The sequence below is a fragment of the Leptonotus elevatus genome, chromosome 1 (assembly GCF_054856555.1).
Source record: "Leptonotus elevatus isolate MCC_2025b chromosome 1, RoL_Lele_1.0, whole genome shotgun sequence".
NCBI classification, from domain to species: domain Eukaryota; kingdom Metazoa; phylum Chordata; class Actinopteri; order Syngnathiformes; family Syngnathidae; genus Leptonotus; species Leptonotus elevatus.
The window spans coordinates 13153608-13178133 of NC_141239.1; the positions used below are offsets into that span (position 1 = coordinate 13153608).

At 39.4% G+C, this 24526-nt stretch overlaps 2 long non-coding RNA genes across 3 annotated transcripts in view; one reads left to right on the top strand and one right to left on the bottom strand.

Annotated features, from left to right (window-relative positions):
- Nucleotides 1–14616, top strand: part of LOC147180941 (uncharacterized) — a 45196-nt gene extending 30580 nt beyond the window's left edge. For both annotated transcript variants that reach the window (XR_015095884.1, XR_015095883.1), the window contains exons 3-4: nt 1659–1703; nt 14179–14616. This is a non-coding gene — a long non-coding RNA (uncharacterized LOC147180941). The remainder of the gene's footprint in view (nt 1–1658; nt 1704–14178) is intronic.
- A 98-nt stretch (nt 14617–14714) lies between these two features.
- The window catches only part of LOC147180942 (uncharacterized), a 70650-nt gene continuing 60838 nt past the window's right edge, over nt 14715–24526 (bottom strand). Inside the window, exon 5 of the long non-coding RNA XR_015095885.1 lies at nt 14715–14909. This is a non-coding gene — a long non-coding RNA (uncharacterized LOC147180942). The remainder of the gene's footprint in view (nt 14910–24526) is intronic.

Sequence of the window (24526 nt, forward strand, 5' to 3'; positions counted from 1 at the left end):
ACATATCATGATGCATCAGCAACAGCTGGCGTTCTAACCAGATTGCCTTTCAGCATCATTCTGAATAAAAAGCCACGGAACGATTGCATCTCAGATACTTTGGAATTGTTGGAGCCAGGAGACGCTAATGTGTATGTCTGTTAAAATAAAGACTTTAATGATATGACTAAGTTATTGCTTTTAATGAATCACAATTATACCATGTTCTGAAATAGTTTTACTTACCAATGAGGTTCTGCCAGCTAGCGCATTTTGAGCCCTGACGCTACCAAGAATGGTTGCCAGCCAAAGAGCTATAGAACATCTGGACGTCAAAATTTAGCAGCAGAAAAATCCCGACCATACGGCTACTACGTATGGCCAAAGAAAAGGAGGCACGTGGTCCATTTTTTTATTCCGTATGTCCACTTGTATTACCAAAAATGGTTCCATGTCTGAAAAACAGCAACCTACAGAGGCTTAATAGCTTGAACTGCACAGATGCCCAATGGAGTGGCTGCAAATTTTAATGTAAAGGATATTAAAGGATAAAGGAAAAGGATATATATTTCGAAATTCCACTTGAGTTACCAAGAATGGTTCCATAACTGGTACTTGTCAACTCTCAGCAACTTTATGTTACGCAAAAGCCCAATCGAATTCTAACTGGAGACTCTACTAAGAGAACAAAGTAACACGTACAAGATCCATTTTTAGCTTCTTTTTAAGTTGTAGAAGTTACCAAAAATGGTTTTATGTACGCTTGGGGGTTTCCTGTACACTTCAGCAATTAATAAAGCCTGTCTGGACGGTTGCAAACGAGAATGTAAAGGTTATTTAAACACCAAAGTAAAGTGCCTGTTTTAACTTCTGCTGAATCTACCAAAAATGGTTACATGCTAAGGTCTACCTGGAGCAGTCTCAACCATGGTAAATACAAAAAAAAATGACTGTTTATCAGAACGTAAACAATATTTCAGAGTCAATGTGAGACATATAGTGCATTTAAAAATAATATATTTATTAGTGTACCAAAAATGGTTCCATGGCCACTTAACGGCTAACCTTTTTATGTAAACAATGAACAACCCAAACTCAACTAAACATTTCAAAGCGCATTATTTTGGGTCATTTTGAACTTTCATCTTAAGTTACCAAAAATAGTTCCATGCCTGCTAAAAGGCTACCTGTGCATATCATCAATTAGCGGTCTTTAACTGTGCCACTGTGTGACAGCACATTAGAAAGTGAATAACATTTAAAGGCCAATGAATGGTGATGCGGTCCAATTTGTGACCACAAAAGGTTCCATGTAAGCTCAAGCTCGCCGAAGCGTGACTGCATGGCTGCGCACTAAAAAGTAAAGAACACTTGAAGGTCAAAGGAGGCTTTTGGTGTAAAGATTAGTCCTCAATAATGTATCTAGTTGGTGGAAAAGGGGCTTCTGGGCAGAGGAAAACGCAATCTGTGCGGATCGTGTGATAATACGTGGGTCATATGACACGTGTAACAGGCCCAATCAATAGCAAGCTTTTCCCCTCGAGTGAATGGTTAATAATTCAGCAGCCGTATATACTATCTGCATACTGTACGGCATATCCAGTGTGATAACATGTCTTGATGTGCTGCCTCTTGTAATGAAACCATCCAAACTCTCCTTTGCTTCTCTTTATCATCAGGTTGGGTTTCCTGCTGGAGTGGATTGTGCATCAACCTCTGTTATTGTAAGCATTTGCATTTTATGTTTCTGTCCCCCCCCCCCCCCCTCTCCTTCCCCTTTCTCCTTCAGTCATCAGTATCCCGTCTCCTGCTTAATGGTGCGAGACAGCCTTGCCGCGTCGGTATTCAACAATATGTCTCACCCTGCCCGCGCGCCGCTGTTGCGCCGGTGACTCTGCGCGTTTAATAAACACTGAATAAAAAATGACGGGCGGTCACAATGCTGCAGGCGGAGACGCTAAATCCTGTCTAAAGCGTATTCAAATCGGTCGGCGAGCCCAGCCCCCTCTCGCCCGCCTTATCGTGAAAACAACATTATGTCCGCCCGTTGAATTTTATGATTAGGCATAACAAAGTCCCGCAGATAGAAATGTGCGGCAACAGACAGCAAACCCAATTACCGCAAGTGGACGGCCAAGTTTGTTTGCTATAATTTATTAGCCTGTCTGAAAGGATTGCGTTCCAGTGACACGAGAGGCTATAAGCTGATTTATGTAATCATGTTCCGTAGGAGTGGGCAAGCACGGTAGTTCAGTGATTAGCATGATTGCCTAGCAGCGAGGAGGTTTGGGCTCGAATCTATTGTAGCGTTGTTGACTTCCATTTAAAGATTTTCACATTGTATTACTACGTCAGTGAGATGTGTGAAGTTTTTAAATGTATTTTAACCTTCAAGAGGGTTATGTCTTCTCTGAATGTACATTTCAGAATCACTGTAGTTATTTATTTATTGTAATTGAATGTCTCTCCAAAACAGTCTTTTATTTTCTCTGAAAATATGATAGACCTTCGTGTGAAGTGCACGTACATGTTATGGTTGTTGAAAAAGTCTTGTTTACATTTTAACAGAGTTCCATGTATTTCATGTTGAGTTAACATCATGCTAATTTTCCTTGCTATAGTTTTGTCCTTTCAGACATTATGTCTGTATCTTTTATTCAGGAGCAGTTTGTGTTCCTCCAAAACATTTTGTGTTAAAAGGCCAAAAAATAAAAATAAATCATCGTAGCGCTAATCTCATTAGCATTTCAGTGGCTATTTCCTTTTATGTTAGCATTATGTTCATTCCTGCACCAATCATCCAGATGCTGTAGTTACAGATTTACAAGAAAATTAGCATGATGATATGACTTCTTATGTGGATTTAAGGACATTTTACAGTGAATATTTTAGCTGTTAGGAAAATGATCAAACTGGCTAATTTGACTTCATGAAAGCAAAACTCTTGAAGTCCTTTTGACTTTTGGAAAGCAGAGAAATACTACTGTGGGGTTTCACCTCACGGTTAGGAAGAGCAGAGGACGTACTTTTAGGAATTTTTCCAGGTAAAAGATTGCAGGCCTTTACCTCAGCGCAAACATCATTCAGCCTCTCTGATAAGACTCCCTCGCAGCTGCCTAATCTCGTCTCTTGTCACAGCGAGTAGAACTTGAGCCCCCTGAGGACAGACGGGCTTTCACCTTCTTGGGCTTTTTTTCCTTCTTTTTTTTGGGGGGGGGGGGGTGTTTAGCATTTCAGAAGTCAGACTTCCAGTATGGGACATCATTTTTGGATTTCCATTTGAAGTTGTAAGTTTGTTCACTTCACTGTACTTACTATACTATGGTTTGCTATTTTTCGAGTCAGTAAAAACTGAGCCTGAGAAAAACACAGTATAATAGCTATGAATGGTTTTGGCTCACATACTGTACTTTGGTTGGCATATGAAGAACACCTGTTCTAGGAATCCGTTTCTTAACTTACAATCTCTATACCACCTTGGGCAAGACTGAGACTGTCATCCACTGCACACTAAGCGACGTAGACGAAATCGTCAAAACCATCAGCGACTTTTTTTTTCTTCTTCTTTGATTCAACATTTAATGAAAGATCTGTCAAGAGTTTGTATATCAGGGACAAGATTGTAGACATGCATAAGGCCGCGAATGGGTTCCATCAGTAAGAGGCTTGATGAGAAGGTGACAGCTATCGGTATTATTATTCTAAAGTGTAAGCCAGCTGTGAGGAAAATAATCAAACACAAAAACAAAACTCTAGAAGTCCTTTTGACTTTTGGAAAGCAGAGAAACACTACTAATACAGACGGGTCTTTTAGCATGACAATGACACAACTTATTGCCAAGGCATCCAAAGAGTGGTCCATGAAGCATATTAAGGCCATGGAGTAGCCTGGTCAGTCTCCAGACCTCGACCCAAAAGAACCCCTGTGGAGCGCAGTAAAGGATTTGAACGCATTTTTTTTAAACTAATATTTCATCTGTAGACTATTACCATAATCAAAACTGTTCATTTTAACAAAGCAGTGGATCCAATCATTCTTCTCCTTCCCTCAGACACTTATAAGAGCAGCTTTTGCTTTCACTCCTGAGAGCATCTCGAGGTGCTGATGGTTGTTCCCTAAGGGGGTGCGGTGCGATCCAGCTTTGGGAGAAGTTTCAAGGTCGGTCAGAGGTGGTGAACCGGAATCCCGGCCACCCAGGCGTGCAGAGAACATACACGAGGCTCCCAGAGGAATGTGGCACCTTTGACCCGTGATTCTTCCAGACAGCAATTAAAGGCCTGGCAGTAGATTACGAGACAACATGCACCAGTTGACCAATTATAGTAAAAGGTTACTTTGAAACATTATCTATGGATTTTATGTCGAACCCGCGCAAAGTCAGTTGTATGAACCAGTACACTAGATGAAGCCATTTGAAGCGTGTCCCAACACAAAAGTACAACGAAAATATGTTGTACTTATACTGGCATGAGGGGTGATCACAAAAATTGCTCTTTGGTTGGAAATGGGATTGTGCATTAGGACCTGCGGGGAACATACAGTCTTGTACAAGACTCCCATAACAATCCACTGGATCTATCTCAATTGGCATAAAGAGCGCTAATGTCCGGCTTTGAATAACACGCATAGAAGCCATCAACAAAGCTCTTTAATCAACTGCATTTCCTCAATTTTTTTTTGTCCTCAGGAATGCAACAGCACTGAAATGCATTCACTCTATTATTGTGCCAGCAAAGAGGCAGATAATAAGCGGACAAAGCGGGATGCTTCTGTATCAGATTTGGGGGTGGGGGTGGGGGGGGGGGAGCAAAACAAAGTGCCTCATTAATGCACCAGCGCACAGTTAAAGCGCTTCATGGTTCCTTTGATGCACCAAAATTATTAAAACTCACAGGTGTGGCATTGTATCATCTTCGGAGGACAATACAGACTAGGACCAGAGAGTTCGGAGTTAAGTTTTGACTCAAGCTGCAGATTTAGAGGATTAGTAGCAGGCTTGACAATCTTTGAGGGACCGAGATAAGCATATGGTGAAAATAGATGGCGCCTCACTTTGACTGACTTACTGATGAGAGACGCAGATATGCTCTTAGAAATGGTCTGAATAGAAAAATGAGGTACAATGGCTCTGAAGAATCAATCATGTCATTTAAGATGTTAATGTGATCCCTTATCGAATATAACGTTTCTATTTAAAGTCACATTAGGAAAAAGCATAATATTATGAGTAAAAAGAGTCAGAATGATGAGAGAATGAAAATGTAAAAATCTGAATATTGTCAGAAAGACATTTTTACAAGAAAATACAGAATAGTGGTACTTGATGAGAAAAAGTCAGAATGTTATGAGAAAAGTAAATTACTAGTTTTTCATTTAAAAAAAGTTGCATTTTTGTGAAAGTTATAATTTTGTAAGAGTAAAGTCATGATTTTGCAAAAACAAATGAATATTAAAAATTAGCAGAATACAATTTTTTTATCCTAATTTTTAGGAGTAAGAAGCTCTAATACAAAGACGAGGGGAAAAAAACATAATTTTGAGGTATAATATTAGGAGAAAAAAGGTACAAGATTTAAGTCACAATTTTATGTAAGGAATATTACCCAAAAAAAAACTACAAGAAAAAACTGAATTTTTTTAGACTAATTTAGTAATTTTACAAGATCATTCATATGAAGAGAAAAGAGTTTTATTGGACAAAGTTGTTTACAAAGTTGTAAAGGTGCAATTTTACGGGTTATAAGTCATAAGTCATTTTGAGATAAAATTTTATACAACACTTCTGGCCATTAAAAAAGAAAAACATTCAACTCAAAATGTCAAATTTAGCCGTTTAGTTTATGGAAATTTAACTTTAAGCCATAAATACTTATTTTACACATGAACCATGTAAAAAAAAAAAAAGCATTCTGCCTTATATTGCACTTAAAAATTGTGTTCCTAAATCCTAAACGGCTGAATTAGACATATTGAATTGATTTTTATTTTACTTTTTTTTATTAATGGGAAAAAGTGTTTTACAAAATAAATGAAGACACTAAATCCTACACTGCTTTATTGGAAATTTTGAATTGATTTTAGTTTTATTTTAATGGAAAAAGCGCTTTACAAAATAAATGAAAACAAAGTACTATTTATCTTTTTTTCTCTTTTTTGCTGATCCGAAAACCGATCCGATCCGTGACTTAACTCCGTGATCCGACCCGAACCGTGACTTTTGTGATAAAGTAATAAGTAAGTTGCACCACTAGTATCCGGCCTTGTCGGCATTTATTTGCAAAACCTGTTACCATAGCCAAAATTCGCATTTTTTCGATACACTTCAAAATCCACCCCCTCCAAGCGTAAAAACGTTTTTGTTTTTTTTTTCGAATTTTGGGCCCTTTTTCAAATTTCTAGCGTTTCCATTCAGTTTTATTTTTGCATTTCTTGAAATTTTAAATAAAAATGGGTGGATGTAAACCCAACTAGTGTGGCCAGCCGGGTCTCTCTAGCTTAATTTTTTTTAAATGTGAAACCACATGTGCTTTTTGATTAGCTGTTTAAATACATCTCCAATGTTGCGATTCAAATGCAAATTTTCATCAGCCAAATTGTCGAACCTTGCACACTGCAAGATATTTCAGTCGGGTTTGGGCTTGGTGGCTGTGAACCTGAAATTACCTACCTGGTAACCTAGTCACGCTTCTGAGTTCTCCCCGGCACCGAGCTCCTCGAGGCACCTCGCCGACTTGTTTTGACGCTGTTCGTCACGCTCGCTTCATTTGCCTCATTTAAAGCATCAATTAGAAATTGGCAGCTTGGGCGGCGAGGCTCTCAGGGATGTCAAACCGATGCAGTTTCTCGACCTTCACACCTACCGGCGGCCTCGACGATGATCAAGAGCATTACTGCCCACCCCGCACCGCCATCCCCAACCCCCGAAGGATGCCCAACACGTTGGCCCCTCAAGGTGTAATCCGGCGAAGCGCTGCGCTTCATTAGCATTTCAAAAAATACAACATCACCTGTCAGGAGCTCACCGTTGCCACAGTAACAAAGGCTGCTGCCCCGCAACACATAGATTGTCATTAAACCCAACCAGAGCGATTTGTAGGCCCATTAATTACACCCCTTTCACACACCACTTCCCATCCCTGAGAACAAAGCGAAGGTGAAGCAGGACGCCATCTTTTTTTCTGCTGGAACATCAATGTCAGATTACACTATCCCGTGTTCAGCTTTTGCCCCCGCTGCCTCGCTGTCTCCGTGCCCTAGAGATATACGATTAATTACAGCAAAGGGGGAAAGTGGGGGTGGGGGGGTGACATTGATCGCGGCGTGTGTGTACACTGTCGCCTCAAACTTTATGCAAGAGTCACGGCCGTGAAATTGGCAGAACGTAACACGAGGGACAACCGATGCCAGTCAAAAGACGTCCATTTCCTATCCCGCTGTTTCACTGCGATTAGCTCATCCCGCTATTGTTGGACTCTAATGACTGACTGGAACAGATCTACTTGTTTGTTGCAACGTGATACTCACTTGGACGCTGAGCACTCACACGCGATAAAAACACGGTGCAGCAGTAAAATGGTGAGTGTGCATGCTAATTATGCTAATGTTAATGGGTTTGAAAAGCAGAGCAGCCAGAAACAGCATCTCGTTCATATTCACTCCCGCCGAGTGCAAATACCAGAGTAGCCTTGTGTTTTGTGTGTTTGTGTTTTGGTCAATGATGAGTCACCAAATAAAGTCCCTGTGCTCACTCTATTATATAAGGTTCCTGATACAAAAGTTACCAAATGTGGTTCCTCGGATTTAAGTTGCCAAGTACGGTCACTGATTGAGATAATAGCAAATATGTTTCCAGATACATAAGTTTGCTAATCTGGTTCCTAAAACCTGATGTAACAAATGTGGTTCTTGATATATTATGTATCAAAGTTGGTTCCTGATAGATAAGCTACCAAAAGATTCCTGATGTACTATATAAAAGTCCAATTCCTTATCCTGATACATAACGGCCCAGAATGGATTCTGATCCTTAAAGTAGCAAACAGATGCGGTTCCTGATGCTTTGGTGACAGATTTCTGATTCATAAGTGACCAAATATGGTTCCTGATACAAAATTGCACCTAATATATAATAGTTTCTTCCTTATACACAAGATATCAAATAAGGTTTAAGATACATAAGGTACCAGAAATAGTTACTGATTTGCATGGTACCAAAATACTAAATATGGTACTTGATAATTAAGATCCTGAGTATGGTTGCCAATATGTAATGCACCAAAAAATGGTTTATGATTGATTCATAATGTACAAAATTTGGCTCCCGTTATAAATAATGTACCAATATTTGTTCCTTACATACATACATACATACATAAGATACCAACTATAGTTTCTGATACTTTTACTGATACGCAATACTTGATATAAGTACCAATATAGTTCCCAGTACAAAAAGTGGCAAAAACAGTCCTCAAGGATTTAGGTACCAAATATGATCAATGATACTTGTCACTTGAGGTACCAAATAAGATTCCCTATACATGTACACACACACACACAAAAAAAACAATATGGAAAAAAACATACCGTGTCCTTACTGTATGGCACCAAATATTCTTCCTGATAAATCGATCAGGTTGTCACATGCAGGATACAAAAGAACAAAGGACATGAAATGGCCTTGGGGAAAGTCTGCCCTCTCCTGAGTGCCAATCTAGTAGACTTTGCTTAATTCTAAGGGGGTAGCATTACAAATGACGCAAAGATCACGCACGGGCTCAACGAAATATTTAGTTTACAATTATGCATGTTTTGAGTAATGTCCGTGCATGTGTGGGCGCGTCGAACAACATGGATGTCTATGAGTAATGTGTGCTTTTGATCAGCAAATAATTGACGTGACTAATCTGTCAAATTGTGCAACTTAATTAAGGGAATAAATCATAATATCCGCATGTGTCACACACCACCGGAATTTGTCTTTCATTAGTCAGCAAAGAAAATGAAAGTTCACCAAATCTACAGCCGCCCGTTGAACAAGACAAATTTGATCAAGTCTCGTTTAACTCAGTGCAGCTGTCTAAATAATAGATAAAGACGCAGCCTTTTTCCAGGAAGTCAGAAATTGGACGAACAATTCAAACACCATTATTTGTGTCATTTAATGGCTTTGTATGAGCGTCAGACCTCTGCAATTTGTTAATTGCTCGGGATAAGGTACTATGGTTAATGGTACCAATTATGGTTTCTGAAACACAAGCTGCTAAATATGGTTCCTTTGCAGATGCTTCAGATACAAAATAATTCCTTTCCTATTACCGTCAAATTATGAACATGTTCAAAATTTCTCTGCCACAAGAAAAACGGTTTGAGAGCATAAAGAGGATTTGAGAGCGTGTGGCAAGTGGCTTTGCGACGTTTTGCAACATTGAACGAAGCTGACCAAAAAAGCACGTACCTTCACAAGCCTGCGTCACTCACTGAGATATAGGTAGCAATAAAGCATCCTGATACAAAATTTGCTGAATAGGGTTCCAATGTGTTCCATGTGTGATTCCCTGGCACTTTTGGAACTGTTAGAAAACGATCCTTAAGTTTTCCGCGTGTTCGTCCTATTCCGGATAATGAGAATGTGGATTTTCTGAATACAGACTGGAGATCGGTGAACAGGTCCTTCGAAGGATTTATTTTACAGAAATTTCTGGACACAGACAAGTTACAAACAAAACACTGAAGTTCCCCTTGCCAGTGTGTTGTCCCTCCTACTTGTAGTCGTTCTTATACTTTCAGCATAGCGGCCCCCAAAAAAACCCTCCCCTTCCCCTTCCTCCTTTGCTGCCCGTAAGCCCCGCCCCTCTTGCAAGACAGACAGTACTCAATACACATTGACAGATGGCCGATTGATGTGGAAAGGTCTCAGACGAAAATGGCACCTTTGCAGCAATTACAACTTTACAAAGGAATCCTTTTTAACACATTTTCTCCCCCCAAAACAGATGGTTAATTACATGGGAAAAGGAAGGAAGAATCTTCAAACGTTCCGTCACATTATTACACTCATCAAGCTTTGCTGAGGAAATTAAAGCAGTTATGACTAAATCTAAACAGTTATAACTAAAATCAAACAGTTATAATTAAATCTGAGCAGCAGACTGTCAACAGAACCAAATATGGTTCCTTGGCTGTTGTTACCACCAATGGTTTCTGATACCTATATTGCTGAATAGGGTTCCTTTCTAGATACCAAAAGTACAAAATATAGTTTATTCCCTGATATTCAAACTCCAAGCTTAAAGGTGGGGTCTTAAGTTTTGACCGTTTCTGTTTGTAAACAAACAATTCAAAACAGACTCCTCCCATGGCTCAACCCCCCCACTCTTCTCGTCAACATTGCGCCTGCCTTCAGCGACACGCCACCCGCTCTGTGATTGGCTGGAGGGGTAAACATTGACTTTCCGCCCAGAAACGTCCCTCTTATGGCAAAACACAACAAAATGGCAAAATACAGGCTGGGGTGGTGGTGGTTGATGACAAAATCACCACCACCCCAGCCTGTATTTTGTCATTTTGTTGTGTTTTGCCATAAGAGGGACACATTAACAGAAGCCCAGAGGTGTTGATTGAGAAGGATTTCATGTGTATGCATCCAGTGTTTATGAAATGTTTATTTCTGAGTGAAAACTTAAGACCGCATCTTTAATTATGACTACTGATAAATAAGTTATTAAATATGACGCATTGATGCATACTTATTGGACTAATTAAGGTTCCATTCTTGATGCATACCCTGAGGTATTGAGTATGGCTCATTTCCTGTTACTTACTTGATCAAATATGGTACCTGATATATAGGGTATCAAATATGGTAGTTTTCCTGATCCTTAATGTATTAAAAAATAGAACAGATACAGTAAGATAGAGTATGGATCAAATATCGTTCCTCTCCAGATAAAGGTCTATTCCTGCCCTGTGCCACTGTCATGTCCTTCTCTCCACCCGTACATGTACTCTGACATTTATTTTCACCTTTTGATGGTCGCTATGTGGCGTCTGCATCATGACGTCTCTCTGTTCTCTTGCAACTGGTGGTGGGACGATCACAGAGCAAAATGGCTGTGCTATCACATTCACTAAGTGTCACTGATGCACAACCAGGCAGTTTAGAGACTAATAAGACGGCCAAATCCACCTGAAGAATAGACGCCTGCATCTAAGAAAATAAAGAAATGGCTTGTAAGCGTGCTAAAAGCTTTTCTATTTTAAGAGCTACAATTAAAAGTGTCCAGCACCACATTTCTCTAATTGCTTCCAATGGTGTTATGTCTCTCTCCCCGTCTCTGCACAGATGAGATTTAGAGTCCGTCTTGATTTAATGAGGCCTAAACAATCTCCGTAGCACCTTTTTATTGTCTAAAACAAACTCATTACGTCTTTGTTGGCCTCCTCCCTCTCTAATCTCACAATGAGCCTCTCTCGCGCTTCCTTCCCGCTGAAGAATTCACACTCATGACTTGTCATGTAAAATGGAGATGTATGGGCTTCTGCGACGGAGCACTGACGCATTGCAGGGTCTCAGGTGTCACCGGCCATTTCCCAGCCAGGGACCCCCGGCACAACAAGATTAGGTCCATTTATCTGATTCCACATTGCTTCTAAACCTATTTCGACTGTCATTTAAGTCTGTGAACAGGTCATTAGTCCGACATCTGTTTTGTTTTGTAGCAAAAGGCTGGCGCTGTTTGATCGGATGGCAGGACGGAATGTTGCGCGCCAGACTAATTTTCTTGTCACATTCTCAGAGAGCCAGGACAAGACTGATGTTAATTGTGGCAAGGTCTCGCAGTTAGATGCCATTAAACCATCAAGTTTGAAAAGCTTTTAGAAAGCAACATGCCAACTGTCTGCTATGTAACCATTATCAACTTTGAAGAAAAGTTATGATTCGACAGGTTTGCTTAGCAGTTGATGAAAGAACAGTTAAAAAAACTGTACCATACAAAAGTCTTTGGTCCCTGTACTGCCCTAAAGAATTTTCAGGTCCTCTTCTGATACTTGAGGTACCAATTATGTTTTCTATTTCTAATGCTTTGAGTACTAAAAAATGTCTGCTGCATAAAGTGCTAGAAATTGACCTGGAAGCAAATGTGGTTCCTCTCCTAAAAATATGGTTTCTCATGAGTATGATTACCAAATTTACCAGACATGGTCCTTGATGCTAATGTTCCCTAAATGAAGAGTGATGCGAAAGTAAGCTGTAATATGTGTTTCCCTCCTCTGGTGCTTCTTCAGAAGGAAGCCGTCGGAGTCCTTAACGTGGACATGTGCAATGACAATAAAATTTGATTTCCATTTCCATTAAGAAACCATCACCTATGGCCTTCTCCTTGTAACAGAGTGCAGCGGGAATCGATTCATTCCTTCACAGCTGCTTGGTTGCTCTGAAATCAGACCGACTTAAGCATTTTTGTTTGGTTTCCTTTAAAAAAAAAAATGTTTTAACTCAATGAGGCAAACTTTTATAGATACCTACGGGGGCCATTGAGTGCCTTTATTTACTCTGTCATATCCTGTCAGCCTGACTAAGCCCCTCAGTTGATGTCAGGTTTCAAACGCGTAAACAGCCATTGTTATTTTTTCCTTCACTGGTGGGTAACATTCTGATTAGTCTGACAGGACTCCCCCAATGGGACATTAGCAGACTACATCTGAAAAGATGACGGCATTGATGACTTTGACCGATAATTACCCCGCTGTCCCACCCCACCCGTTCCGCCGGAGGAATCATCCCGAATTCAAAGCAGGCTGCACATGTTCCCTGGCAAAATGCCTGACAAGGAGCAAACAAGACAGTCGAGCGCCGAGGCGGGTCGGAGGGATCAAAGAAGCCGGGATGAAGGGGAGCGGGAGGTTGAGCGGCGGCAGGGGTGGGATCGGGATACAACCGGTGCCGAAGCTGTTGCTCTTAATAAGGACCAATGAAACATGTTGAATATGGATCTCATGCATGTCATCAAGAGGCTCCGAGTGGGTCGTGCATCAACTCCGTTTGCTGCCATGACGCATTATGTGATTTGTTGCCCTGCAGTTTGGCTGTTTTTACACTGCAAGTATGAATGTTAAATGTATCATTGCGTGTCACGACTCAAGGCAATCAGACTTTATTAGATTAAATCTGACTACACAACACCAACACTTTGCTTCACCCACCCCCCAAATAGCTGCATGCACAGGAAAAATAAGCAAATAGGCCTTATCCGACACTACAGGCACAAATTATGGTTTCTCTCTTGATAATTCAGGACCAAGACTTAAGGTACAAAAGATGGTTCCTAATACTTGAGATATAAAATATTTGCCCTCTCCTGATCCCTAGGCACCAAATATGGTTCATTTGTTGTTACTTGAGGTACAAAATATGGTTCCTCTCCTGATCCCAAAGGCAGCATATGAGTTTCTTTTTTGAGGTACCAAATATTGGTATTTTCCAGACATTGGGGCTGCTATTAATTAAGTTACCCAATTTGGTTCTTGATATCTAAGGCATCAATTTTGATTTCTTTACTGACACCACCAAAAAAACAGTCCCTTACACATCAATTAACATTTGGGCTTTCTCTAATGCTATAGACGTACCAAATGTGGTTCCTTTCGTGGTACTTAAGTACCATAATTGGTCACTGATTCTACAGGTACAAAATATGGTTCCTCTTCTGATCCCAAAGGCAACATAAGTATAATTTATTTTTGTTACTTGAGGTACAAAATACTGGTAATTTACAGACATTAAGTAATCAAAATAGATCCTGATACTCAAAGTAACCAATGGGGCAACTCTCCTTCTTCTTAAAATATCTGAGGCACGCTTTTTTTTTTAAATACTCAAACAGACTCAAATACCCCCCCCCCCCCCCCCCAAAAAAAAGATCCCTGTTTTGTTCCGTTAACAATTGGGTTTGCTCTAGGTTACTTGAGGTACCAAATATGGTTCCTGATTCAAAATGTACAAAATTGTGTCGCTCACAATAAAGGTACCAAAAATGGTCCCAAAAAGAGTTTCTCTCCTATACTTAAAGGTGCTATGTGGAGTTTCACACTTTGTTTACTCGTGACTGCCACCTCTGGCCTAAAGTGTAACTGCAGCCTCTGTGTCAAGCTCGTTACATGGTGCTCAAATTAACTCTTTGTTGTTGTTTTTTCAGTTTTCTTGGAGTCTGAGCTGGAGTTTGGCTGTGCTCGAAGCCAGCCTCTTGTTTTTCTTTTCCGGTTTCCCGCTCAATAGTGTCGCAGGCTAAGTAACACTACACGTCCGCAGGGACGAGCATGACATCACCCTCCATCATTCGACCCCTCCCCACCCCCAAGAAACTCAAGGAAAGATACCCTACAAGCTGATTGGCACAATCACAGTTAAAAAGTTAGGGCTCTTTTTACTCATCTGTAAATTAGTGGAGCATATATGATGTAGAAAGACCTTTTAACATGAACATTTTAAACTCTGCAATGCACCTTTATCTTAATAAATATGGTTCCTGATACCTGATACACCAAATTTGATCTGTTATAGTTTAGGTAGCAAATAGACTTGGACTGTTTGATGGATTTTTCTGCCTACTCCTTTTTTTGTGCTGATGATGCCTTTTACTGCTTTCGGCTTTGCAATTAAAGACGTTTCCCTTGCACACTAACTTTCCAATTTTGTTCCAGTAAGGTCACATCCTGTTTCCCATCCCCAGCCTGCCAATTGTGAAAAAAATTGCCAGTGGCTTGTGGGGGGGCAGTGGGAAGACCCCACCAGCCACCACCCCACCGCCAAACACAACCTCTGTCCCATTATCTAAATGTGATAGCAATTGTGCCACGGCTGTTTTTGGTGCAGATAAGACAAAAGGCTTACCTCACAGTCAGGTGGATCCTCGGGTGCTCTTGTCTCCTGAAGGAAAACCACAGCAGGGTTAGTTCAGCCAAAATAATTAATGTAGACTGTCTACAGAACCTTAAGTCTTAAATTTAATTTATTATCCATGAAGGCCTTAGGTATCCTTAAAATACAACTTCAATTGCAAATCTGCCGGTCATAGGTCTTAAAAAATGTCTCAAACTAAATAATCATCATCTACATATTTAAAAGTCATTGTTACAAATTTCACAACTTTGTAAGCAGTTGTTTCAAAGTTTTTGCAAAAGGGAGCGCAAACGTGACATATGTTGGTAACTACTGTCCTGTAAACATGAAGGAAGCCGAGTGTCTCAAAAGGTGTAGAATGCAATGACATCTCAAGACTATCAAGGCATTGTGGAACAAAATGTCCTGCTCAGTGTTTGCAAGCTCAAAATATGGAGCTGACCCGGTTGTGTTCAGTGGCTGCTTTGCCACATCCGACACAGTGTGTCTTGAATCTATGCAGAGTACAATGAAATCTTGAGAGTACGAAGGCATTCTGAAGTGAAATGTTCTTCCCAGTGTCAGAAGGCTCTGTCGTGGCAGCCGCAGAACAAGACCAGGACTGTTGAATAGTAAGTCAAGTGTTATTTTCTTACTATACAAGAAAAATTGCTGACTTATACAGTGTTACTTTGAAAAAGTAGCTTAGTTACGTCATTGATTACTTGCTTTAAAAAGTAATGTAGTTACTTTACTGATTACTTTCTTTAAAAGTAACTGTTATTTTATTCATTACTTGTTTTCAAAAGTAACTAAGTTACTTAAATATTTACGTTCAGGAAATACCTACAACCCTGCTTAATACCATTAAAATGATACCTGGTTTTGCCACTTAACTCTTTGACCGCCATAAACGTTAAAAAACGTTTAATAAACACCTACGGAGGGGCGCCAAGGACGTTAAAAGACGTTCACTATGTTTTTTTTTTGGAAACGGGTGGAGGAAAGCCTTGGGCAGCTGTGTATCAAGTATCAAGCAGATCTAGTTAGTTTAATGACTCGTTTTGGCCCCTAGATGGCAGCGATGACTCTCTTTGCACAAGGTTGAGTGGGCCGCCCACCGTGGGCGTCAGTAAAAGACGTGAGGCGGAGCTAGAGTGTTGAGGAGACAATGTCTGATGATGCAACAATGGCTGATGAAACAACCGGCTGCAAGCAGCTCACGCTTGAGCATTTTTTTCAAAGACGGAAAGCATCGATCAATACTAAAAAGCGCATTGATGTCGACGATGATGATGACTCCGAGCTTGACGCCAAAGTTGGAAGCCTTGACGCGACCGTTATGATCACGTAGTAAGCCTCCGCGGCTAGCGCTGCTAACGCCGGAAAACGCGCAGCACAATCGACCGGGCACAAGCGGAGATTCGATCGGGCGAAGGAGAGTTGTCGAAAAGCATCGACCAATGCACATTGATGATGATGATGATGATGGTGAATCCCGAGGTTGACGCCACAGTTGGACGCGGCCTTTATAACGTCATAAAGCCTCACCGGCTAGCGCTGCTAACGCCGGAGCTGCACAAGCGGACATTCGATCGGACAATGAAGAGTACCCCGAGTCCAATGCATATTCATCGGAGGAGCGGGTACAGTCTGATCACGGAGAAGACACTGTTTCTGGACTACGATGCCACCATGAATGGAGTGGATAAGATGGATCAGAACATCTCTTACCACCCGGTATAGCAACTGAAGGACATGAGGAAGCCAGACGTAACACCACCGTAACGTAACCGTAGCATGATCCTGATATTAGACTTGATGGCAACACACACTGCAGTATATACTTGCTATTCCCCGGAAAAAACGGCCTGCAAGAAAGTGTAGCTTCTGCACGCGAAGAGGCAATAGCAGTGAAACTAATCTGTTGTGCAAATCATATTGCGTCTCCTTGCACGCAGGGGAGTGTTTCACAAAAAGAAAAACTGTCGTTGAAACATCCACATATTTGTAAATAGCACCACAGTTGCACACATTTGTAAATAGTTTGCCAAATTGTTGTCAAATTGTTACACTGTTGAATGTAAATAAACGTATTTTGCTATCAAAAAACACTTTTTCATTCTTGGTGGTAGTGTTTTATAGAAGTAAAGCACTATTTAGGTGTTTGTGGCATCATTCATGGACAAAAAGAAGTGTAAAATTCACTAGAGTGCATGAAATAATATCGTTTCACTAAAAGCTTGATTTCTCCGTATTTTGGTCCAAAACGAGCGCATTCGGATGAAACTAACAATTTTCTATTGTTGATTACTAAAGAACGGAATAAGGTAGAAACAAACTTTTTTTTTCTGATGAAAGATGATAGTCCAAACAGAACATTTTCTGTGGACCTTGAAAGATCAGTCAAAATGCTTAAATCGGCTGGCACTGACAGCATCCCTTTTCTGAAAACGTCTGGCAGTCAAAGAGTTAATTGGAAGTTTCTAACAGTGACTCTATGTAGGATTTTTCCCAAAAGTATCTACAATAGCCTTTTTATTTGACCATTTATGACTCAAATATCTTCTAATTAGCAGATTAACACCTTAGCTGTTCACAAGAGGTACTCCTGCAAGCGTCTGGCCAATATAGCGTAGTTTTCAGACTGGATTCCAGTTCCAATTTCCCACCCTCTGTCTGTAGATGTGACATCATGCACATTCTCGTGTAAGAAGAACCATGACAAGTGCCACAAAAAGATCTTGAAACTTGATAGTGACTGACGCCAGCAAGAACTAGAGTTTGGTTTCGCATTTGAGCGGTGGAAAGAGATGAGATCTAACTCGCACAAATTTAAGTTAAGTTATACTCCAAAGGTACGAAGTGATGATATTGGCATTTAGAAAGAAATGTGCTGTGTTGTTTTCAATTAACAGTTACCTCAAGCTCGCCCACTTTTGGATTCTAACTAAGGGTGAAAATTGAAGTGGACGGCACCATTTAGCATTAAAAGGAACGGCAAGTATGGACGAAATTGAAATGTATGCTGTATATGTAAGTATGCTGAAGAAAAGATGTTTCACTCAGGCTAAATGCCGGCTAATTTTCCTTGGTTGTAGCAACAGCAAGCCACGACAATTAATTTTCTCATGTTAAATATATTTAAAACCTACGCAGTTTCTCAAACAATACATGTATACAACTTTTCTTACCTAACATAGCTAATTGGCTTCAGTAATAAAGTTGTGCTTGTACGAGCAGTGAAGACAGAAGTGTGCAGTTTCATTTTTTAGCCACACGTGGCAGTAGCAATTTGAAATTCTATTTAATTTCCTGCATTTAGCAACTTTAAGAACAAGGTTTGTTTTTGTAAAAAATGTTTATTTTTTTTATTTTTTTTAAGGAGACAACCTTTTTGATTTAATTATTTCAAGTCATTTCAAGATTTCACTTATTTTTTATTGATGAATTTTTATTTTAATTAACAAATTTGTTACTTGCTTTTTGTCTTTCAAGACTTCACTTAAGAATATTGTTTTAAAAAAAAAATTCTACTAGATTTTTAAATACATAATTTCTCAAATAGAGGAAGTCTTGTTTTTAACTTGACATTTAACTATGTTATTGTCATCTCTAATGTAATCTTTTTATAAATATACCGATATATATATAAACTTATACGATAAATATGGAGACCTCCTACAGTCACTCATCATCTCTATGTTTACAGATGCAAAAACATGAAGCATACAAGGAAAAGAACACTACTTTCTGGGGCTGCTTTGCGACAATGTACAATATGGTGTACAATACAATTCATGTACAATACAATCTCAAGACTATTGAAACACTCTGGAGCAAAATTTGCCTTAATGGAAAGAGTGGGACATCAAGGATCTTTTTATCGCCAGTTAGGAAACATCCTTCGCCATGAAAGTGTCCTATCAAAAAACAGGCCTCTTAACATTTTTCAGTGAATAATCGGTTGGATCTGCAGACCTGTTGGTTGCAATCACAGTCTTGCTCCACTAAATACATAAATGGCCACCTATTTCACAGGCCCTCGTACTGTAAATCCCTCCTTGACATTCCACTCATGGGCAACTATCGCTCCGTGTCAGGTTTAAATGACTGATAACTATCTCCAATTTCTGCGGGAATCCTCGCTTGGTTTGCTTGTGATTGGATAAGTTGTGGAGCGCATGATCAACAGTCTCTCGTACGCCGATCATTCCCAGCAGTGAAATAAAAGAATTCCAGGTGGAGCGCATCACTCGGCGGTGATGGAAGTGGGGCCGTGAAAAACCTCTGTCATTGGCTAGTTAATCTAGCAGGATGGTACGATTCCACACAAGGTGCTTAGTGCTTACACTCCAAAGAAACAAATCTAAGCGAGTTTACTGACTTCAGCACTTCTGCGACAGAAGCGAGAAGCCGAGACCGCTGCAATAAAGAGCGAGAACTGACATGGTTCAGTGAGAAAGATGGGAAATTAGTATTTTTGCTGACCCAAAAGCTTTACTCTGTGCGGAAGAAAAATGTTTGAACTATTCTCCTCTCGTCTCCAGTCGTTGAACCAAAGCTTGCCGAGCGATGGACATTTTCTTTGCCTTTTCATACATTATTCACCGCCCAGCTAAAAAAAAAAAAAAAAGTGTAAAATGGCCACTCCTTTTGCAATAACATTCTCCCCAACCTTGCCTTCACGCTCTCACGCTTCTTCCGTCACCTCCGCCTGACTTCAGGATCACTCGGCCTCAACTGGAGGCACGCCGCAATGTGGCATTTCACTTAAGCGTTCTCACCCGCGTTCAATGTCAAGACATCCTTAGACTAGATCTTTGCTATGGAACAAACCACTACATCCTGCCAATTCCTGATGAACATTGGTGGCAAACACTCTCATCCTGTACTTAAGAAGTACAGATTATTGCACACCAAAAAAAAATTCAGGGTCTTTAAGTATAAAAGGAAAGGGGTTTTACACTCATTAATACACATTAGCTGTTTTGATCACTTGGCACAACAACAAATAAAAACTTCTCTGAGCTCCAAAATAGTTTCCCGGAATTATTAACTCTGGATTTTATGCTACCAAAATGTGTTCCTCTTGCTTTGCTAAATTTGTGAACTGGCTAACAAATACATGCTAAATTACCTTATAACTACAAGTAAAACACACTTTCTCTACATGTTGGTTTTGTTTTTTTGTTTTTTTCAGATTAAACACATTTCTCTAACAAAAAAAAAAACTCATGGTGCTTGATGATTCACAGAGGAAATGACAGGGCAGTACAATTTTTGGCAGCTAGAATAGTCATTGACCACAGTATAGAGTGTATTTCTTAGGCGCTATTGTGACCTGTTTTGGGCTTTTTTTATGGTTTTGACCAAGACATTTCAAAATAAAATACTGCCCACGGGTTTTAAAGTTATCTTCATTGAAAAACAGTGCTTTTCTTTCACAAATAAGGACAGTTCTTGGTGACCCCAAACTTTTGAACGGTAGTGTATTTGTGTTTGTCTCTGAACGTTGGCTAGTAAGCTACTTCCTGATTCACAGAAAATGACATAAAGTGACAGGATTGTGCCATTTTCATTCTGGGGCTATGGGAACATTGTTATTGCGACTTGATATTGTGTAATGACAAGAGAAGTAAACAAAATCCTCTAACAAAATTTAAAAAACTCATTCAGCAGCATATTCGTGTTTGTCACTGTATGTTGGCGAACAGGCTACTTCCTAGTTCACAGAAAATGACATAAAATGATGGGACTGTATCATTTTTTATTTTGGGGTGGGAGGACTGGTCCCATAATGATTCAATTGGCAAAAAAAAGAGTAAACATTTGAACTCATCTAACAAAAGTAAAAACAAAACAAAAAAACTGCAACACAGTACTGGTGTTTGGGCTAATTCGCAAACATTGTAGAAAGCTAAAGTACCGTTTGGTACCTGAGCCTACACTACTTAGTGCTTAGTACAAACCAATGTAGCATCGCAATCATACTACTAGAACAAAGTGGAGATGACATAGATTAAAAGGGAGCATAAAAGACTTTCTTGCACTCGTGCTCCCAGGACATCACATTCCGGCTAATACAGCACAAAATTGGGCCGACTTCCCGCCGAGGAGAACTTGTCCATCTCACATTATCAAATATTCATTTGTCTCTCTCTCTCTCTCTCTCTCTCTCTCTCTCTCTCTCTCTCTCTCTCTCTCTCTCTCTCTCGCTCTCGCTCTCGCTCTTTCGCCTGTGAGGTTACAAGGCAAGAAAAGCTTCTTTTTCCTCAGAAATATGAGAAGAGTTCAGTCAACGACATGAGATTTGAGCAGAGTACACGGCTACAAGCAGGTTGTTAACAGGAAAGTCAAAAAAAAGGGCATGCTGATTGCTTCATACAGCTGTGCAATTGTAGTAAAAATATGCTCAAACTAGAATTTCAGGGAAAATATGTCCATAGTCAGGCAACTTTTTAATTTTGTGTAGCATTTTATTTTCAAAATAAACCCAAGGCAAGTTTTAGTTTTTGTTTTTTTTGTAAATCAAACAACAAAAATACTGTCTCAATAAATCGAATGAACAAGTGGTTTTCCTTTTAACTCATTCACTGCCATTGACGGCTATAGAAATGAATACAAATTCATTCAAACTACTTCTATTGGTTTCACATTTTTTTCCACTTTTGTTAACAAGAGAATGAAAACCTAGAAGAAAATGTATTGTACATTTATAACAGATATAAAATGTCTGATTAATCTTGAGTTAACTAGTGAAGTCATGTGATTAATTACAATTAAAAAAAAATAATCGCATGATGACCCTAATTAAAAAGAAAAGAAAATATTATTAAAAAATTAGGGGCGTCAGACGGTTAATTTTTTTAATTGTAATTAATCACATGACTTCACTAGTTAACTCATAATTAATCACAAATTGTATATCTGTTCTAAATGTACAATATATTTTTTTAGTAGGTTTTCGTACTCTTGTTAACAAAAGTGAGGGGGAAATGCGAAACTAATAGAAATAGTTTGAATGAATTTTTGACATTTATAGCCGTCAATGGCAGTGAATGAGTTAATAGACTCAACAGTCTTTATTTCACATTGTGTATAGTAGCAAACTGTATTTTCCTGACTAGAAGAAAACCTTTTTTTAAGTGAAGATCTACACTTTAATGTCATTTTGACAACATTGTGCCAACCTCTAGTGAAAACACAAAAATCTAAACTCTTGTGAAAACAAACATTATTGTATTACAAATATTTTATACTAGTTTAAACTTCCAACCTTCTCGGCCGCTCCTCCTGGCTGACGTACGGCGCGGCATACCATAATTCAATTCCGTTTTGTTTAGCGAGAAGATTTTCTCTCCAGAGACCAGACAGTTATTAAATCTGCCTGCTATCTTGCTGTTTAAAGTTGGATGTTCTCCGCTTGAACACGGTTCGAGCCAGATGTCTGTAAAAAGTGGACTCTGGCGTTGTGTCAATATTAGGTTATTTTAGCAATTAGCATGGCTTCTCCGTCTTTTTTCAACATCCCTTCGTGAGAATGATAATTTTCAAAAATGTATCTTAGTTTATTCACCACCATGGAGGCGATGATTACTGACTTAGGAGCAACTCTGTAACATGTTTAGACGCACCGGTAGCAAGCCGAAGTTCGTTTGCTAGCGAGCTGTTGTGGCGTAAGTAGCACCGTGATTCCATCAACCTCCGATTACCCGCAGTAGGTGACACGAGCCTGGTGAACCGTCGTCATCCTCACCCTCAATTCTCAATTTTGCTATTCAATGCGTTTTGATGAGGCACAAAATGCAACACTCATCAGGACGAACACTATAGAAAATGGACAAATGAAAAATGCATGGATGGATGGAGTCCTGGTTCTAATAGAGAAAAAAGTTCTAATTTCAAAATGCCTCCTACCGTGCAAAATATTTCTACTGGCCATTTTCCATTGTCCGCTGGCATCACGACTCCGTGGCTATAGACGTAATTAGCTCAAAGTCGCTGGCTAATCCATAATTATTTGCCTGCAGATTAGACAATACTCCCTCATCGTTTTTTTTTCTTCTGTCTTTTGTTATGCAACCAATCCTAGGATCATGAACTGGCTGATAATAAAGTCTGGCCGACGGAAAATAAATAAAGTTAATGCCTAATTTAATTGGCATGTCCTGACAAGAGAGGAGAGAATTAATCCACATTAACTCGGAGGAAACTTTAAGAAGGTTATTCAAGGTCACCGTTCGCCTCCAGGGATGCTCTTATAGCCCACCTCGGACTCACTTTCATCGTCTTAACGCCGCTTTCCCGGAGAAAATCCCCCTTGTTAAGCCGATTGGATGTTTATGCTCAATGCGAAGAAGAACGTTGGCCTCTGTTTGCTGGACCTTTAAATTGGTCACTGCAAGTTTTGTCTATTAGATCATTTGAGGATAATTGCTCTAATAATAATAATCTTAAAAAAACCTATTTGCAAAGGTTCAGATTTTTGTTGCTCTATAATCCAAGAATAGTATTTTTGAGAATAATAAATAATAAGAATTATTCCTTTTATTTTTTAACATTCAGGTGAGGCATCCTTGGCGCAATTTATGTCATTCAGTTTGTTTTCTATTATTTTCAAGCTATTTTGCCAGTGTTGAATGCATATAAATATTAATAAATTATTATTATTTTTATAATAGTTGCTTATCTCAATATATACTGTATGTGCCCTGCAAGTGGCTAGCGACCAGTCCAAGCTTTACCCAGCCTCTCGTCCTAATTCATTTGATTTATGTATATATGTACCTGTGTATTTTTGTACTTATTGTGTTTTACATTAATATTTGACTAGATTTATAATTTCATATGTAAAAGTGAAGCATGGAGAGTCTCTGTCACCAAAACGCACAAACCAGCTGTCATCAAGCCAAATCAGTCAAACTGCAAATACAGTATTCAATCAATAAATTAAGCCACTCAAATATGAACACTTTTTCTTGTGGCTAACCTAAACTCATGCAATCCTTTATGCTAAGTTATCAATTTGGACTTTGAGGTTTCCATTTTTCAATGTGTATATTTGTCCAACACATGCGCTATGCCAATCATTCTCAACTAATGCGTCAAGACCAAAAAGTGGGCTGCTGACTGCTAGTAAAAAATGTAATGTATTCTTATTTTGATTATTCTGGTACAGTACAGAGACTTGCCAAGCTCCCACATGGAACATATTAGGTAAGCAACAGGAAGTGTAGCTGCCAAGTGCTTTAGTCAGTACTTCACTCTATAAACAAATACAGCGCGGCTCATCCTCTGGCTGGCCAATCTCATTTGAAACGGTGTTTGAACATTTGATATATTATACATTTGTTTTTAGAAGCTATTTTTAAACAAAACATGTTCCTTATTACTAACGTGGGTGGTGACTTTGCAACAATATGAAAATGCGGCTCCCAGGGTGACAACAGTTGGAAACCACTGTAAGCTACGCCTTTCAAAGCTGCATTATTTCACACATTTGATTGTTTTCTGCTATGGTGTCTCACCACTGAAATGCTAAACATTGCCACTATTATTATTTTATTATATAAAAAATGAAGAGTGTGAAGTCAAAGTATTTATACAGCATGAAAAGTACAGCACGTATCAAATGACTTTCATTTCATAGGGTTAAATTATTA